This window comes from Balearica regulorum, chromosome 3 (assembly GCF_011004875.1).
Source record: "Balearica regulorum gibbericeps isolate bBalReg1 chromosome 3, bBalReg1.pri, whole genome shotgun sequence".
In the NCBI taxonomy this organism is placed as follows: domain Eukaryota; kingdom Metazoa; phylum Chordata; class Aves; order Gruiformes; family Gruidae; genus Balearica; species Balearica regulorum.
The window spans coordinates 20,280,046-20,299,835 of NC_046186.1; the positions used below are offsets into that span (position 1 = coordinate 20,280,046).

General features: G+C 38.8%; 1 protein-coding gene across 4 annotated transcripts in view; it reads left to right on the forward strand.

Moving 5' to 3' along the window:
* EIPR1 (EARP complex and GARP complex interacting protein 1) overlaps positions 1–19,003 on the forward strand; it is a 115,371-nt gene extending 96,368 nt beyond the window's left edge. The window contains exons 10-12 of one of the 4 annotated variants that reach the window (XR_012834390.1): positions 2,606–2,760; positions 2,927–6,335; positions 15,875–19,002. The gene's annotated coding sequence lies outside the window, so the exon portion shown is untranslated. Of the gene's footprint in view, positions 1–2,605; positions 7,451–15,874 lie in introns of those variants that run through there. The other 3 variants (XR_012834391.1, XR_012834389.1, XM_075747248.1) reach the window with 3 other exon arrangements.
* The last annotated feature ends 787 nt before the right edge of the window (positions 19,004–19,790 follow it).

A 19,790-nucleotide genomic window follows, 5' to 3' on the forward strand; every position in this document is an offset into this window, starting at 1 on the left:
ATCAACAAATGTTTTCTTTTGGTTTAGTTTTGTTAAATGTGTGTATCACTCAATAGGGAAGAAGAGAGGGGATGTACCCTGGGAAGGAAGGGAGGAGCAGGTCAAATTTGAATGAAACCCATTACGGTAGAATCAAGAGAGTAGGAAGGGTCAAGTTTTAATCATTCTCAGCTGTCTGTAAAGCAGGATCTGAACTACATGTACAGCACTGGCGGCAATATTGAAATGACCTTCAGAAAGTGAAGGCTTTTGACAAGATTTTGTCCCTGGCTGTTAGAGAAAGCAAGCTGCTGTAGGGTAACAGGAAAGGTTCAAAGATGGTTAAATAACTGGTTAAAAGATAGGAATAGGAAGCAGGAATAAATCCTTGCATTTCATGGCCAAAAGAAATCACTAATGAAGTCTGCAAGGGGTCTGTGCCTAGGCCTGTGCTTCACAGTATTCTCATGGCCTTTTTGGAAAAAGGGCTGCATAGAAAGATGGCAAAATTTGCAGATACTGTTCAGAGTAGTAAAGATGACTTAAGAATTATGGAAAGGCCTTACCTCACAGAGTGACTGGATGATAAAATGGTAGATGAAATTCAGTGCAGGAAATGTGAAGTAACGGATATGGGAGAAAACATTTTACGTAAGTGCTGGGGACCACCAATATATGGTTATTACTTGGAAGTAAGATCTTAGGGTTTTCATGGATCTTTAAAGGCATCAGTTTAATAGAGGTTAAAAATTTTAATTAAAATGTTTGGAATTACTAGAAAGCAAATAGAGAAGAAAATAAAGCATTGTAGACCCATTAAATAATACATATTTATAAATCTATGGGATGTGTGCATCTTGAATACCATGTGTAGTTCTGGTTTCTTCCATCTCAAACCCTGTGTAGTAAAACTGGGAAAGATTTGAGAGGAGGGTGACAGGAATGACGAATAGCATGCAACACCTGTATGAGGATAACTAAATAGACTGAAAGGCAGATGTTTGAGAGGGAATGATAAAAGTCCATAAAATCACAAGTGGCAGAAGGAGAGGATGAATAGGGAGTGATTGTTCACTGTCTCTCCTGATACCAGCACTAGAGATTATTAAATGGAATCTGCAGGTGGTGGCTCAAAGCATACAAAATGAGGTGGTCTCCACAGGCATGCAGGTGAACTATGGCACTCCTCTTTAACAACCCCTTCCCTTTGATTAAAAAAAACAAAAACCCAACAAACAAGCAAAAACCAAAACCAAAAAAACCCCACACACCCAAAGAAACAACAAAAAAAATCTCATTACTGGTTCAGTCATGTAAACTTTAACATTACTTGAAAGATTAATCCATTAAAGGCTGCTAAATACAAAAGCACCATCTCTGGCTTAGAAAATACTTTTGAACCATGAATTGCTGGACACTGTAAAGAGTACTGGCAGAGAATCCCTGTGTGCTTGTCTGGTCTTCACTTACCTTCCACTACCACTTACCTTCACTTACATGTGCTAATTGCCAATAAAGGTAGAAAATACAAGTTAAAAATAATTTATTCTCTAAAGCTTTGTCTCTAGTGCTGAGACAGCACATTGCTCCTGCATGTTCCTCTCTCACAACTGTTTACTTTGGTTGTAAGTTGTGTGTGTTAAGGGATATCAGAAAACACTCGTCTCAGATGAATTTCTTACAGAATACAAGTATTTCTGGAAACTACCTTGTTGCAAAGGTAGTAAGACTGTGGAGACAAGCTGATTTCTGTACAGCAAGGAGTCCATCAGTGCTTCAGAGATTCAAATCATGGTCTAACTCATCTCACAGCACAGGGTTGTTTCAATGTCTCATAGAGAATGCTGTTTATACAGTCATGTATCAGCACATAATTGTTGTGTTTTCAAACAAACACCTCTTAAATCATTTTTTCTTTCTTTGCAGACTGCGTACAGGTAAGAAGCTTTAATAAATTTTGAAAAAGTGAATTATGGTATTCCTCAAAAATGTCAGACTGTCAATGTCGCCCTCTAAAAGCTTCTTTTATTCCAGATTTGGTGCTGAAAATCATTTCTTTGTCACCAGTCTATTTTGTGTCTGGTATGGAATTACAAAAATGCTTGAGATACAGTATTTTTATCCCACAGAAAGTGAATTATTAAAGGAGAAAGGAATTGGTAATATTTTAAAAAAGGTTTTGAGCATGATGTAAATGAAGCTAACCAAAGTCAATACAAGTCTTGGCCATTTAATGAGAAGCTTGAAATAACAATCTGTTTCGCTTGAACTAAACCTGGTGCTAACTTCAAATTAAAAAATAACACTACACTAAATGCCAAAAAGCAAAACCCCTCAGTACTGACCTAGACTTTATCTGTGGTGTCAGCGCTAAAATTAGCCTGACCTGTACTGAAGCCCATGAAGTTAATGAACTGCTTGTCAACATTAGAATTAATGAAGAACATGTACTGGATGGCACAGGTAGACTTGATGGTTGCTCTAGAGCAGTTCTCCTTACCTCATACCTTTTCATTTCTCAAAGGTGAGTGGAAATAAGAAGCCATATGATCTGCACTGTGTTCAACACTCAGTTTAAAACTGTGCTTTGTAAAGAATTAAGCTGCCTGACTATTGTATTTTCCAGCTGACAACAGAAAGCATTAGTTCTGCGTTTGTCTTTTCATTCGGCATTCCCAAATCTTACAGCCTGGAACCTGTTGCAGTATTTGAGACTGAAATTCTGCAGCGTGTTTGAGGTGGCCTTCAAGAGTATCATCTGACATGGTAAGACACTGTGAGGTAGGTATGCCTTTGACATAACTGAAGCAATGAAAGGTAGGTAATGATAACTCTTAAGATCAGTATTTGGATGTAAGTTCATAATGCTATAGAGCTGCTGTTTGGCTTCACAGAGGATGTCGAGGGGGTTTTTTGTTTTGTCTTCTTTCTTTCTTTCTTTCTCTAGGGGATATGAAGAAAGTGCTTAAAAGTTTTGTTGTGGAGCCTGTGGTATGAATGCCATTCTGAGGCTGCAGAAAGCTTGTGATTTCTGGAATAGCAAGTGAAGTGACTGAAAGAAAAGTGCAAATCAGTTTTTAGAAAAGCCTAGCCTTCCCATAAAAGGAGCTGCTGGGTGTGAAGCCGCAGATACTCTCCAGAACAATTTGCACATTGCTCCTGCTCATTCCACCTGCCACATTGGTCAGTGAGGAGCTAGCGAAGTGAGAAGGAAATGACACAGAGACTTGGAGAGAAAAGCAAAGAAGAAAAAGTAAAAGGAAGACTGACAAATACAGAGTGAAAAGTGAATTGAAAAAGACAAGATCAAGGAAAGATCAGTTTGGAAAACAGAAATAGGAAAGATGGAAGAAATTGGCGGTAAATGAAGTAAAGAAAAAGATAAAGGGGTAAGGAGTGGGGAAAAAAAAGAATATTTATTTCCCTTTTTTTGGCTATGATGTTAAAGGTCCTTCAATTTTTTTCTTGTTAATCTCCCTATGTTAACTGATTTCAGTTCTAGAGAATTGCCATTTTATATTGCAGCATATTAGTTCTGATATTGGAGATGGTTCATGCAGGGTAATTGCTGTCAAGTTCTTGGTTGATCCGTAAGTTACTAGTTCGAACTTGTAGGTTTTAAAGGGTCAGTATTTTTAGCTGGTCATTATTCTTTTCAGAGATCAGGTTGCAACTGCACGTGTGAGCAGTTGTAGGCTGTTTCAGTGCAAAGTTATCAGACTGGGTAATCAAAAGGGAGCAGTATCTTGAGAGGCAGGAAGAAAATTTCACGTGGATGATTTCTTGAGTCATGCTAGTTAGATCTGCAAAAGCATCTGTTTATGGCAGACACTGTTTATCTCCATTTATGGCTTCAGGGGAGTGTCCTAGTGAGAACAACTCAAGATACTAAATGTGATTAATAAAGTATCTGAGACACATCCTCCCTTCCACACTGACTTACTTTACAGTAAGAGAATTTTGCGCTATTCTTGAGAAAATCCCCCGTTTTGATTCTACAGCTTTTGGTGCTACAACAGCCCCAACTTCATAAAGGAGTTTTAGTGCTCCACCACAGAAGATAGCTTTGGGGAGAAAGAGATGAATGAATCTTACTGAATCCAGGATCCAGGCTCCCCATGTGGAGATGCATGGCAGATACGTGGGTTGCTATTGCCCTGGAGCTGTAGTAACAGCTGCCAAGCAGCTGGGCTGAGTGGGGAGGACCTCTAATGTACCTTCTCAGCAAATTGTCCATTTATTCTGATGCTGCCCCGAGTTCAGGATTTTGGCAGGAGGAACTATGGAAAAGCTTTTAAGCAGAATGTATTTAGAAGAGTGTGGGGAACCTTGGAAAACCCAAAGATACCACATACTAATCAACAAGTCTAGATGAGCTGAGTCCTGGGGTGGTAACAGACTTGGCAGACAAATTCTCTGAACCACTGCCAGTTTCTAAAAAATTTGCGGAGGACTGAGAAGACAAGAAAGACTGGAAAATAGCAGAAATGGTATTGATATTTGGAGCTATGTGGAACAGCAGTGCATAGAGTTGGACAAGGAAATGTGTTTCAGAGTGAGGAAATTTTAGCCAAATTATGAATGTTTTATTTGGTTTTCCTTTTTTTACTTAGGGTTGTTTTTTTTTTAATAAACATCAGTCAAAATACTAGCAAATATCAGAAATTATGTGATCACGTCCATGAAAAGAAGTATGGATTATCCATTGTGTTACACAGAATAGCCAGAATTATAATCTGAATGTTTATAATTGAATCTAATATGATTTCCCTTATACCTCTCTGTTTTCCAAAGAGGATGGGTGAAACGTAGTATATAACAGTAAATTTAACTTGTCTTCAAACACACATGAAAAAACAAACAAACATACTCTCTTAGTTTCTTATAATGGGAAAGAGTTTCTGCTAAAGTAAGTAATGAACCATCCTTTCACTCTGTGCCTGGAAATTGGGGTGGGGGGGCAGAGAGAATACCTGGAACTTGACTTTACAGAGATTGTGAACAAGAATGATCTGTTTTCCAGCATGCAGCTGGTGGGGTAAAACCCTCGAGTACTTTCAGCTGTGTCTCAATATACACGGTATTTTAAGCTGAAGTTACCTACCTAAAACTGCTTCCAAAAAAGGCTTCCAGCTACTCAGGATAGTGATATATGAGCACAAACAGGAAAGCATCTTCTTAATTTTAAGAATGTTTCCTTATCTTTAGGAGAGTAACTGTGTAACATGTTTATCTGCAACTACAAAAGAGTTAGCCTTGGGTGCGTGCAGGTCTGCTGATAGCAGCTGGTAGGTAGATGGAGCCATAGATACTTTGATACTGTTGCTTTTTGCTATAAGTCAGTCTGGGTAAAATGGGAGAAATCTGGTAGATACATTATTATTGGAAAGTCTGTTAGAAGCTTCATCACAATGGGAGCTGTTTAATCCTTTGCAAAGCAAATACCAGAGAGCTTCAACAACTGTTCTGACCATCCTGTTAGATGTGAGTGACAGTTACTTGGATTCAGTTTCCTAGATAGATGCATATTTCTGATCTGTGTTTTAATCATCTGTTTCAGTGTTAATACAGTTTGAATATCTTCAGTCTATTGTTTGAATGACTTGGCTAAATGCTGTACAATTTTCTGTTGCAGTTCGTAGGCACTTCTTGTAAGACAGAAGGAAAAGCTGCTTTTGTTTTTTAAGTCTCTTCATGCTGCTGTATCGGGAGGTATTCTGGTTTCTATTCCTGTGTCCTATACCTCAAGGCTCAAATCACAATTTAAATTCTACAGGTTTCGGACTGGTCATTGCTGAGGGCTGAGAAGAGCTGTGGATGAAGGCTGAGCATGACTGATGTGTTCATATTCATCAGAAAACAGAGTCAGCTGGAGAAAAAGAGGGAGTAATTGTTGCAGTGCTCCCTCCCTCACTGCTTGTGCAGAAACACATAGGCTGCGGGGAGGAAGCTACCTGAGGTTATTAAGATTAATACTGCTAGAAATTCCAATCAACTCACACAAGGCTGCTCCTCAAGGCTGTCAGATACCTACTGCCTTCTCTGATTCAGGCGGGGCCACATCAATTTCGAATTTCCCAACAGAGATTGCTATGATTTATGAGTTTAGGAGGCTGATAAATGTGGTTAGTTGAAGTGTTCATGAAATAATTGAATCAGAATAATTTCAGTCAGCTGTGCTCAATTTATTTTCTCTAATAACCACAGGAGGGTGTGATTTTGGATTGGGAGCTTAATCTCAAGGATTCCTATCACAGGAAAGACATTGTGGAACCTGGAATAAGAGCAACTTAATTTTGCTGCCAGGCCTGTATGACAGCCTTATGAGCTGACTTAAAACCCACCAGAACTGGAGAGTAAGTACCTTGAGCGCTTCTGGTATTACCCATGACAGGGGCTGAGTCGGTTCTGTTTTACACGTGGTGGGATAACGTCTGCTGGGAAGGATAATGAGAGTTTTACTATTTAGTGTTTGAAAACCACTTTACTGTTCAGTTGGGAGGGTGTTGTTCTTTACACTTGTATGTAGCAAATTATTTTCAGATGACAAGTTTTATGAATATTTCACTTCTGGGTTTTGTGAATTTTTCTGAGTGGTGATCAGCATCAGTTCTGTCCTTACAGCAAAGGGAGCACCCATGCATCCCCAAAGAGTGTTATATGAAAGTCTTAAAAATTAATTTGTCCCTACTAGTTTATTGTTTGTCTGCTGTAACTTTCCCACATAGCCAAAAAAGAATGACATTTTGGGTGAATTGTCCTGGAAAGAGTACTGAATGTAAGGGGCGCTGTAAAAAAGGAAGGTGAACAGGTTGCAGTGTTGTGATGACTGGCTGAGGTTGGTAGAGAATGGGGAAGCCTAGCAAGTGGAGGTAGGGAGCAAGTGTGTTGCAGACAAGTATCTTCCTGTTGTCACAAACAAGGTATTTATAATAATCTGAGAGCTGCAAGCGAGGAGGGTATGTGGGAAAAAGCAGTGGCTTGTGTCTGTCTGTGCTAGTCAGTTCAGGTATCTTTTGAAATGTGCAAAGAGACTCTGCAAGCAGGATATAGGCAAAAATTTAACGGGCTACTGGTCTAGCATGAGTGTATTCCCCATGTCTGGTAAGACACCTGAACTGAATTTTGCTGACTAGGAAGGTGTCAGTAGACTGGGGAAGGGTTGTCCTCTGTGCTGCTTGGAACAGAGTTGTAGAGTTGTCATCTTCCAGCTCCATTTATCACATTAGGATTTTATACCTTTGCATTTTGGTGTCATTTCCCTATTGAGTTCTTGAGCTGCTAATGCTTCCCACCGCAACAGTATTATCTCTGTCTGCAATTTTATGTTTATCATATGTGGCTTTTCCCCATAGACTTTCATACAGCCTTTTCTCACAACTCATCAGCTTTCTCAGAAGTCCTAACCAAAGCAGGGCAGCATGTCATAGACGACAAAGGGCTGCTGAGAGAGCAGCTTTCCCAAGAGTCCTAATCTATGTAAGGTAAAAATGGACAGGTTTATTCTATGGTAAGCCAGGAATGTAGGCTGGCACTAGAGATCATGTGTTACACCAGATGGTTGTATCAGCATGGATATACCAACAATCTTGTGACATAACCTGGTCTGCATATGAACTATTCTCTGGTCACCCATGGCTGAAGAGCTGTGAAGTAGGTCCTTTCACCATGTGGTAAAGAACAGCCCAATGCTTTCACAGGAAGGAAAAAAAATCTCTCTCTGAGCTGTTATTCTCCAAAGTTCCCTTGCCTTGGAACATTTTAATTCAAACATTTTAGGATTTTTCATGAACTTAAGGTTTATTTTCATTTTTTATATTCTGTTCATGATCTTCAGTTTGAGGGGGCGGTGTCAGAATATGGAGGAACCAGTAGGATTTGGGGTGAGGTATTCCGACTGCATAGAAAGATTTGTGACCCTAATGTAAAGTGGTGCACGCTTTAGAGCCCATTATGGCAATCTGTGTGGTGGTGTAGATCAGGCACATCGAGCAGCTCTATTGGAGAAGAATCTGGTGCACTCAGTTTGTATTGGAAAATAAGTGATATTCTGAATAAAGAAGTCCTGCTAAAATTCAGCTACCCAAGTTTGGTGACTTTTTTGTGACTGCATGTTAATTCCTGGAATTAATTCGCGATGGTTTTTTTGTCTCTAGTTGTGGTTCATTTTGTATCCAGATAATTTGGTACCATTCCTACCTGCTGTAATTTATATCTGTAGATTGTATGAACGCCTGTTTTGTATTGTTTAAAGAATGTCCTATGGGGTGCAGGATCTCTTAGTGACATTGTGCTCAGTATTGTGGCAGCACCATCCTACCCAGGAGTGCAGCAGAAGTAAGTTAACTTGAGAAAAACATTTGCTAAGGTTTTACCTACTTCCCTTTTTCACTGCTCAGCAGTTAGGAAGATGGTTCCCTGAATAACTCTTATTGAATCTCCTTGCTGAGGTCTCCTTGCCATGAAGTGCATCCTGCGTGTCAGAGAATGGTGGGGAGGACATTGTGAAAAATCTGCTGCTTAGTCAGGATGTGGATATAAACCACAGAACGTTTTCCAAATCAAATTTGGATTTGGGACTTAGCATAAAATCAGGGCACAAAATAGCTACATTTTGTGCAGAAAATGTTAATAGAAAGTCAGGATTACAGTAATGCATTCTGCGTGGTCTTCGGTGAGTAGAGAACAGCAGAAGGGCATGTGGCAGGACTGTCTCACTTGTGTTTTTGCTTCTACTGCTGTGAAAAGCGTTTTCAATACTTGCATAATTTAGAGCATGACATTATGATTTTCAAAGCTTCAAATTGGAGTAAAGCATTTACATAATCTAATTAAATCATGTAAATGTTTTATGATAATATTCAAGTAAGTGCAAAACTTGTTCCGCAGATGCATCCCATTCTTAGGCCATTGGGGAAACCCAGTTTACTTATGCAGATGTATGTTTCTAACCCTGCATGCTCTGGGAGGTCAACAGAGTGCTTACTGAGTGCTCTGTTCTTAGTATAACCTCTGAAGCCTGCTTCGCAGAGCATCGTCTTTCCAAGAAGCTTGAAGGTAGGCTGGTACCAGAGGGAAAGGCAAAGCAGATTTAAAAGGCTACTTGCAACCTCTTATAATTTGAATGAAAGCAATGCTACTGCAGTATGTAATAAATTGCTTCCATTTCAGTGAACATTAAAATAATCCCATGGTGACCCTCTTAGCAGCAGCCCTGCCACATGTAGTATCAGATCTCACAAAGCATGCAGCATACTTGGATGGGAAGCTACCAGGGGAAGCCCCACAAATCCTCCTGGTGACTGTTGGGTTTGTTTTTGCCTCTGGCTGCACTAACTCACAAAATATTGGAAGCACTTGGCCAGCATCCATGATGAGAGATGCTGTCTTGTAGTGAGATTATTTAAATAATATTTTTTATCAGTGAATTCTCAGTAAGCTGTCTTCGACACCAGTTCTTAGTGAATCCTGTCTTCGCTAGGCCATACTACTGCAATAAGCATGTAAATTGAATCCTAATTTTCCAAATGTAGCCAAGCTAATGCTAAGCTAGTACCAACGAGATTCTTTTAGAAAATACAGCACTGCTTTGCTAAAATTAGTTTACGCAATTGGCAGAGGTAGGTTCTTCAAGACCAGGTCCCTGTCTGTTTTAAATAAGCTCATTGCCATTGACTTTTATCAGTGCCATGCTGATTTGCTCTAACGGATGACAGAAATGTTTGTGTATACACTGCCAGGTGTTCTGTGCTTTCACAGTAATTATAATGGTTAGGAAACACTTGGACATTTTCTATGCCAGGCTGTTGATGAAGCCCGTGTGCTGTTAGAAACACAGGACTGACTGCACACACCGCGTTGACCTGGTTTGTGCATACACCGTGACTGCGGCAAGCGCAGCAGCTCTGATTTTTATCTGAAAATGTGGGTGTTTTGAGGGAAGCCTGGATCTAACATACCTCTAAATCTGGGGATTCCATTATTTACTGTCACAGTACATAAGAATATCCAAAGTTTGTAAATTAGTTTGGAGCTCAGTGGTATGGAAAGCTCTGAATATGTGAAAGTCATTACTAAAGTAGCTCACAGAAAGGTGAAATATATCAGTAGTGAATTAAGTCTTCACTAATTAGACAAAGAAATCTAATTACTTGGCAATTTTTTCATCTAATTTTTAAGGGAGTGAAGCTAGTGTAAATTTAAAATGGAAGCCGAGATGTTCAGCACATAGTGTTAACTGCCAAGGAGAACAACACGGTGACCTTATTTGCAGCTGCACATGCATCATGTGTAGGAATGCCTGTCATAGCCATAATGATTTAACATCAGGGCAGGCCAATATTTCTTGGTTCTTCCTCCGCAGTGTAGGCAGTTTCCTTTATAGGTGGAATGGGAACCTGTAGGTGTTTCTGGTGAAAAATGGTAATGCTGGAGAGGTGCCCTTTACTACAAATCCAGCACCATTCGCTTTAGTTCACCTCCTGAGAAAGAATTTGCAAAGTCACAGCCTGGGGAATGAAGTCACAGCTGGGTGAAGTTTAAGTTTTGGCATGGTTGGATTCTGCTTTTTTGGATTACTCAGCTGTTGATTATACAACATTTAAGCATAGTAGGTGACATTGGGGAATTTTAAAGCTGCTGATTTTTTTATTTTATTTTTTTTAAGGTGCCAAGACTATTTCATTGCAGAAAAGAATGCTTTGGGTTTAAAACCTGCAATATTTTGGTCATAGTAGATACTTTACATTTAGACATGAAAGCTCATAGAGTTAACTTCAACTCCCAACACTAAGACATTTACCATCATACAGCTATTCGTACTTAAGGCATTTTGTAAGTGCACAAGTATTAACTGCCACTAAATATCCTCTGTGAATTGCCGTTAATAGTTCCATAAGAAAATCCCTTTCAATTACCTTTCAATACTATATTGACTTTAGGCCTGATGTATCACCTATTTAAACTCTCCTAAAGGATCTCAGGTGGCAATTTTTAAAAATGTGTGGGCACTCACCCATCAGGCTTTGTAAGCACCTGATCCATAAGCATCCATGGTCACTGGATCACTTCTGAAGACTACAGCTGCTCTGTTGAACTCTTCATGGTTTATATTCCTATCACTACTCCTCACCTGAGGCATCCACATTGCAACAGGAGGCAGAGCATTTAAGTCAGCTTATTTAAATTGCTAAAAATTGTAATTTAGGTTGCAGATTGGTCATGTTTGTCAATTCTTGTTTCCAAATTATTATAATTTTGAGAAGAATTTGATCTGAAAACTTTGGGAGAAGGTAGACTAAACAGAAGAACGGCTAAAACAAACTTTAATCCTCTCTACACACATACAGAAAACTTTTTCAACCTTAGCAATGTCTCCAGATGTATATTGATTATCTCTGCAACTATGAGATGCAGCTTATAAAATAGAATTATTTTAAGAGAAATAAATGCTGGGGAGTAAAATGAACATTGAGGAGTCTTTCTCTGTTTCTTACAATGCATCCACTGAAAATACAAGGTAGCAAGTTTAAAACAAAAAAATACTTTTTCTCATAGCAGATAATTTTAATGGTGGAACTCACCAATGATAGAGTGAAAAACAAAGGAAGAAAGAAATTTAAAAAGGCTTAGGCATTTTTGTGGACAATAGTCGAAGGGTGGCTGTCATAGTAACTAGTCCCCACATAACTTTTGCCTTCAAAGTCTTTACTCTGGATTGCTGGTAACCAAACTGGTGATACTGCTGAACTGGCTGTGTTCTTTCATGCTCTTGAACCGTTTCTGCTGGCCTGTCATGGAGGTAGGGCATGGGTTAGATGTTTTTAATATGATGTAGTGCAGCAATGATCTGTCTTCCCTAGGAGTGCAATCTGACCTCCATAAATAACCATTTCCTTAGAGCTATGCTCTTCTCCACATTTTAAATAATTTTTGAGAGACTTATTAAATGTGTGTGCACATGTGTATTTAGATCATGAAACTAATACAAGCCTGTCTGGGGCATGTATGAAAACTACCATCACTGTATAAATACAACCACGGCAAGGTAAGCCTCATACAAAGGTCACTGATGATGACGAAACCTTTGCTGTGGCTGCAGTATTGTTTGGTTAGTTACAATAGTTGTAAAATAGTTATATCTCTTCTAGCAAGGTGTACAAGCTGAGGTTTGCACTTTTAGAGTGGATGAATCCATGAGACTAGGTCGGATTGTGTTTAAGTATTTGGAGAATCATCATTAACGTCTGTTTAAATAGAAAAGAATACCCAACCAAATATTAATAGTGAGTGAGAGTACTTAATTTTTTTTCTTGTACTTGTGCATGTTTCATAACAAAAATCTGAACGTTGTGTCTTGCCAAAATTTAGAAAATTATTCTTAAATATCCTGTGCACCAAAAGGCAATCTTTCTCAGTATTCAATTTCGTTGAGTTTAGTTTAAAAAAAATTCTACAGCATAGGGGATAGAAATTCTCCTTTTGGTGCAGGGCCATGAAATTCGGTTACTCTGAATTTCTGTGATTTCAAAATCAGCCCAACCAAGGTTGTTCACACTTGGAGTGGGAAAGGGGGAAGAAGGAAGAAGTTTTTTTTACTAAGCAGCAGCAGCATTATTATTAATGTTATTCTAGTGTGAAGTGTGAGAAACTTTTATTACTACATATTATTGATCCTGTTCTTTTCTAGATTGCGTGGGCTATCGTTGAAGCTTTTGAGCATTGAACACATTCTGTGTTCAAACAGGAAGGACTCTGACAATTGAGTATAAAATATGAAAGGTCTGAAAGTTTTCAGATCAACTTTAAAAGGATAATAAATTGATTTTAAAAAAATACATGCTAACCCAGACTCATGGCCCCATCTGATGTAAATCTGCATAGATATAATGACTTTGAATGATTTACCCTGTTTCTTTTAATTCTTTCTCTTGCTTCCCCCTCCATCTGCTCCAGTCCACCACTGCAGATAACACGTTTACTTCTCATAAGTATATGGCTCCTGTTGCAAGGGAACAAATTTGAAGTTTAATTTTCTAGTCTTTTTCTTTAATCTTTTTAGGTATAATCTTGCAAATGAGACTGACGTTTCCATGGGGCAGGAAGAATTCAGTTGACTCTTACCCCAAAAATGATAGTGAACCCAATGCTAGTGTCTCTGGCTGTGTACCTGCAACTGCTTAAGAGAGTTAAGAAGTCACATGGAAATCTTGCCATGAAGTTGAATATCATAGCAGTACTTGATAACTCTTAAAACTTTCTGGAGGAGAGTATAAATTGATTTGTATTTAAAAATTTCTGTGATTCTTCGGTTCTGGTTTGTTGCTACCAATTATTTTTAACCTTGATAATTCCAAAATGTAAAAAAACCTAACTTGATCACGTTATTGCTATAGTCCGTATTTGCCTTTGTACATTGCTCCCAGCAGAAGAGAGCCTGGTTACAAAAGAAAAAAGTAGTTCTGTCTTGTTAGAGACTGGCATAGATTCAATTCAGTATTTTTTCAGAAGTTTTTGATACATTTGTTAACGCAACCTTAGCATGTTCACTACAGCTTTTTAGCATATTTACTACTTTTCCTTTTGCTGCGCTCTTTTAAGATGGTTTTACAAATGCCATAGTTAGTGTCACTGCCAGCATACTTAACACGAATAAAACAAGAGGGCATGGTCTAATCTTCAACAAACCCTGAGTCTAACATGACTCTTCTCTTGTTCTTGATCAAACTGATTGGCATGTTATTCTAGTTGGCTGTAGCTTAAAATGATAACTGTATATTTTTCTTGTATCTTGGGAATGCTCTGGGTCCTGTTAATCTTGGTATTCTGAATATAGAATCTGTTTTGTCCTCTACAACTACAGTGTCTGTACACATAATATGATTAATTTTATTTGCATAATATACAACTGTAACAGAGAGAAAGAAGAGTCCCCATTGTAATAACAGGAAGCAAAGGCACAAGGTGTTTTAAGTGATTTACTCAGGTAAATCAAACAGAAGGTGTCTATGGATGTGCCTGAAAACGTACCCCAGGGTCTTGAGATTCTGTCCAGAAACTCAGTTTTTAGATCATCCTTTTTAGCATTATAGAAACATTACATTCTGTTGATATTTATTAACAGCATCGTGATTCTGGGAAGCGCCTGTTGGTACAGTTTTATGGTAGATAAATGTATAATTGGAAGAGAGTGGTTAGATGGTTAGTGCTCAGATGTTACTTTTAAATGTCTGAATCAGTTCAGCAGCCAAGATCATGTCTGCAAGTACATCTTACCAAAGCACAATGTCTGTTTAGAGATGGAAGCAAGCTGTCTTGTGTGCACCATAGCTGGTTGCAGGTCGTGGAGCTGTTTGCCATGCTCTATCATCACAGTCCCGTCAGTTTTTCTTCACCCTTGAAGAACACAATCATCAGCCGAAATGAACAGAACAGCAGCAATGGATTATAAGAATAAAACCTCTGCACTGTAATTCAGAATTAAATACTCTTTCATGATCTACTCTTGCAAAGTATGGTCAGTTACTGCTCTGCTGTGATGGCATGTGATCTTAAGTGCTGGGAAGGGAGTTTAATTAAAAAAAAAAAAAACCTACTTCAGTGCATCTGGCAATGGAAAAAAAATTAATTTTGTTTAATTTTTAATCAGACAGCCTGAGACAACCACTGAGCACTACTTGATAATTAGAATGCTAATGAACTGCACACTGGGTTAGTCTGTTTTTAAAGGACAGCAAATAATGCACTCAGAGTTGAGAGATTCTATTTCGTTGCAGTCAAGTCCTCACATATTTGCCTGCTCACTTTGTAAGAATTCAGGAAATGTTTGCCGCCTTGTCTTATTTAAAAATCCCACCCCATGGTTAATTATTTTTCAAATGCAAAAAGCACAGAAAGTGGTAAGTGGCTTTCTTGAAAGCATTCTTCAAAAATATATAAACAATGTAAAATATTAATCCTCCCTGTTTGGCACACCTTCAGTGCCTTAAGTGTTTTCTTTTTGTTTGTTTGTTTTCATTCTTCCTCTAACATATTTGCAACTCACTACTATTCTGCAACAGTTTGAAGTCTTTGGTTTTCATGCTTTCTATAGATATTGTAGTTATTCCTTTATAGCATGCAATTTCACAAAAGATAGTCAGGTTGAAGGAAAAAATAAATTGCCCATGCCTAAAGTGTTTATTTCTTATAACCTTTATAAGCAGCTATCTTAGCAAGGCTGAATATAGTGGGAAATTCTTAATGAATTCAGATGAGTTCTGAAACATAAATTAAGTAGCCTAACCATCCATAGTAGCTATGTCATACCAGCCTCACTGTGAAATGGATATTTTATTGCCCCCTCTATGTCACATTGTCAAGCAGAATGATATAATTATACCCTAGCTGGGATGAAGGATTCGCACTAGCTCACATTAGAGTCTCTTCCAGTTCCAGCTTTAAAAGTTTGTGGAGGCTGCAGCTGACTGTTCTGGGATGTCATCCTTTTGGATGTAGTCATTTTGTTTGCTCTTCTAGCATGTGACTGCTGAAATCTGAGCAGTGGCACTTCCCTTGAGGGCCTGACGCAAGGTTTGGCTTTAGGCACGTCAGGTGTTGAGGCAAGGTCTGGGGCGGATGTTTTCTGAGGGTGGCAAAGTGTCTTAGGGGGGCTGATAGCTTTGTGTAGTCCAGTGCCCCAGAAATCCAGGCTTGCTGCATCTCCTCTCAGCAGCAGAAGCTGAGCTGAGGCAAGTCCGTCATCACTGAGAGGAGGGAGGGCAGTGTTACCCAAAGTAGAATCATTGGCCTGCATCCCTCCTGCTTCCAGCGGGGAGCAGAGCGACCAGCCTGACTTTAGGGCTTTTGGTCTTCTTTTCAATTAGCATTTCATTCTCCCCTCCTCCTCTTCTCACAGCAGGAGCCGTCAGTAACCAGCACCTCAGGCTTCCGAGGCAAAACTCAGTTCTTCCTACACTGCTGAGCTCTGCAGATTCCTGGTTTACCCTGATCCGCGTGCTCGCTGCCCTGCATTTGCAGTACCGGTTTGGTCCCGCTCCAGCCTAATCCACTCCAGCTCTGAAGGTGTTGCTGTGGGAGGCAGAGCCAAGTCTACAACAGGGAGTACCATTTCCCTAACTGGTTCAAAAGGATACCAGCTAGGGATGGAAACACAAAACAAGCTGACGTGTCCCGCCTTATGCAAGAGCTATACTACAGCTGTTGAGAAAGAGGCATGCCTGAACTTTTAATAATGCAAGTAAACTTTGGTTCCAATACCTAGCAAACAAGCTGAAGCCCAAATCATCCAGGTCAAACTGCAGTATACCAAGGCCACCACTGTCAGTCTTAAAGGAGAGGTTTTCTAACTGGCTATGAATTTGCATATGAGACAATGTATAGGGAAGTTTTCTGTTAAAAAAGATCTGCTTAAATTTGATTTCTTTGTAAGATTGTTTCAATCTTGCCTCTACTTTGCAAAAAAAGTGTGGGGAAAATTCTGATCCATATCCTTATTCTGATATTTTTTCCATACTACTGTGCTGAACTAAAAAAAAATTTAGTAAATGAGAGCAGGAGTTTTGATTTTTTAGGGTTTTCTGTAAAACCTAAAGTTTATAACTTCAAAAATTGAGCTGAAGAGTGGAAATCAAACTGCAAAATTAAATTTGTGAAAACAACACAGGTCAATTTCTATCATGCCAGTATGTAAAAACAATCTGTCTTATATCTTTCTGCACATTGTTCCTCCATTAAAAAAATAAAACCTTCGTTTAAGAGCTTACATTGTCTTACATATGGATTCCTCGTGTCGAGGGGTTGAATTTCTGATAGCATTTCTCCCTGTACAATTCCTGATTCTGGGGGCTATCACTGGTTTTCCTGCTTCTTTGGAATGCACAAAAACATCTGTCTTTGTGGACTGAGGGAGAATTGGCAGGGGGTACTTTTGCTGTAGGTATTGGGTTAGTATTTCAAGAGGAGATGCATTTTTAACAGTTGGTTCAATGTGGAATCCAGGTTGTGGTAAAATATGTATCAGTAGAAGCCTTTATTCTTTGGATGTCCATAAAAACTTTCTACCTTTGATTAGATAAATTTAACATTGTATTTTCGTATTCTTCAATTTTTTTGCCTCAGCTGTCATTACTTCAGGAATAGAAAGTTATGTGAGCAGTCGTATTACAGTAACAGTGTTATGTGCAGCTGGGTAAATTCTCATGCAATGAGGAATAGCTGTTTTCTTTTAGTTGTGTATACTAAACAATTAAAAAAACCAACAGTTAACAGAGGAGAGACAGAATATTACCTAAATATGATAAGCACTCCTTTGGAATAGAGAAGCAGTTAGCCGTGTGTTGGAAATAAAACTCTGCCTCACTTAAACTGCCAGCACCAGTAAACGTAGACCACTGTGTGTGAAGAAGTATTTAATATGTAATACCAGGGAACTAAGATACTTAAGCGAGGAAACTTTCGAAGATCTTGCCTAGGATATGAGCAATCCAGCAGCAAAAGTGGGAGGTAAGGAGTAAAGAAGAAATTCTGAGAAGAATCTGGGGAATACCTTGTCTTCCAAAGAAGGCGTAGCAGCCCATGGATGACTGCAGAGGTTTTCATAGTGAACTGGGGTCAGATGAATAGTAAGCAATGCATTTTAAATAATAAAAGCTTATAAACAGAAACTCACTGAAATGAGAATAAGAACTTCATATTCTGTTTAATGTCTTGGTTTTCTCCTGTAAAAGCCACTATGTGGGATCTAGTGCATGATAAAGTTGGAAGCAGTGCCAAAGAGGTGGAAAAGGAAGAGGTGTGGCATCACGTCCAAGAGTTGCTTTCTCATGCAAAAGCAATGTTCCAGCTCACTGCTGTATGAGATGGCTGCTTCTCGGGTGCAGGAATGTGAGGTAGGAACTGCTGTTTTGTCGGCAATCTACTGAGCAGCTATGTCTTTGTGTGAGGCCGTAGCTCCTGCTAAAGTGCAGCTATTTGCCAGAAACAGTGAAAAATAACATAGGTACTAAAGAGTGGATCATATGGCATATTGGCACGTGCTGCGTTACTGAGAGGCACAGAGCTCCCTGCCTGTTGTACAGCACTCAGGCTTCAGAGCACTGGTTGCTTATTTCTCAATGTGTAATTCTCAGTAGTAAATGGGTAGGCACTGAATTTACATTAGAAAGTGTGGGAATTGGGAACGATGTCCCTTGATGCTAGTTGTCTAAGCAGGCACTCTGGCTTCATTTGTTTTTTTAGTGAAGGTGTAATATTACGTTGAGGTACCACACCGGGCAAAGCAAGGCAAAGAAATAACATTTCCTTGATTAGCAAGCTGAGACTGTCTTCAGCTGGCTAATACAGACTTTTCCCCTTTTCCTTTCCCAACCTCTGCTCACTTGGCCATCAAAGTTACAGTGAAAGCAATTGCATGTTTGATACTGCCCTGACTGCTGTGCTGCTCTATGATGATTTGTGCTACTCTGTCATCATAATCTATTTTTCGGTGGTACTGTGGTATACGTGTGTGAGAGCTGCCTGGTGTATCTGACAGTGCAGGACAAGCCAAAGGTCTTGTGATTTACAGGTGGTATTTTTTTAATGGCTCATCAGAAGACACTAAAAAAGATAACTTTTTATTTTTTAAAATGTACTAATCAGAGAAAGTGGAACAAAATAGTACAGCTCAGTGTTTTGTGCTAAAGGCGAGTAGTAGTAATCAAAAGTCAAATTCAGTTGCCTGACTCTAGATATAAGACAAGCCTCTGAATGGGATTTCCTTTCTTGGAGAAAAGGAATTCTAGTTACTTGTACACAAGAAGTTCTAGGCTGGTGTTTTACATATATCTGAGGTATTCACAATTAACAACATTAAAGCTATATAACTGAAGTACCTGTCTCCTGTTTTGAAGGTGGTCAGCAGTTTTAAATGTCTCAACTTACCCGTTTTTTTCTACATAAATAAACTGTGATGTGTTACGTTAGCCTTTGGAAATCCGTCAGGTAGGAATTTGGTAGATTCCTCTTTTTACAGTCGAGGAAAGGTTTTGATAAATGTACTTAGATACAAAATTAAGTATGTATTTAAATTACTAGCTATCTTCATGTGAGTGATATTTTTCCTCATAGGTTCTTAAAGTACTCTGTAATTTAATCCTCTCCTTAAGAGTTACCTATTATCGGTGGTCTCCTGTTTATGCAAATACATAAAAATTTGCCAGTGAGGAAATGCTCATTGTCACTTGGAATATAGTTCTTTCAAGGAGATGATATATATTGTGAGAATTTAAGTGTAGAAAAAATATACCCATTATCTGTTGTCAAAATTGTACAGGCTTTTTTGCTCAACAAATTTGTGTAGTTTATGAGGACAAGCTTCAGTGAATCAGTTCCGTATGTGGAAGTAAAGGTTTCTCAAGAAGTCCCAAGTGGATCTTGACTGGAATATAACTGATTTTATTCAAGAGAAGATGAACAAAATGAGAGGGAGACTTTTTATAACCATGTCTCTCCAATATCCATTTTAAGGCATCGGTCAGGTTATCTTCTAAACTCAATAAAAAACCTTGCACCACTGAGCAGCACAATCTACTCAAAAGTTCATTCAAATACATCCAACTAAGAAAGGGAGAGAAGTTGTTATACCATATAAATATGATATAAATAATATAAACATAATACCACATTTCCTAATCACATCTCTAAATGTTATTTAGTACTTCTGAGTGAGATTATAGCCAGTAGTTTGAAGACTGAACCAATATTCTTTTGATACTGGGTTGGTTTAAGTTACTTTGCATATTCCACAGATACGTTTTAACATACAGATTAGG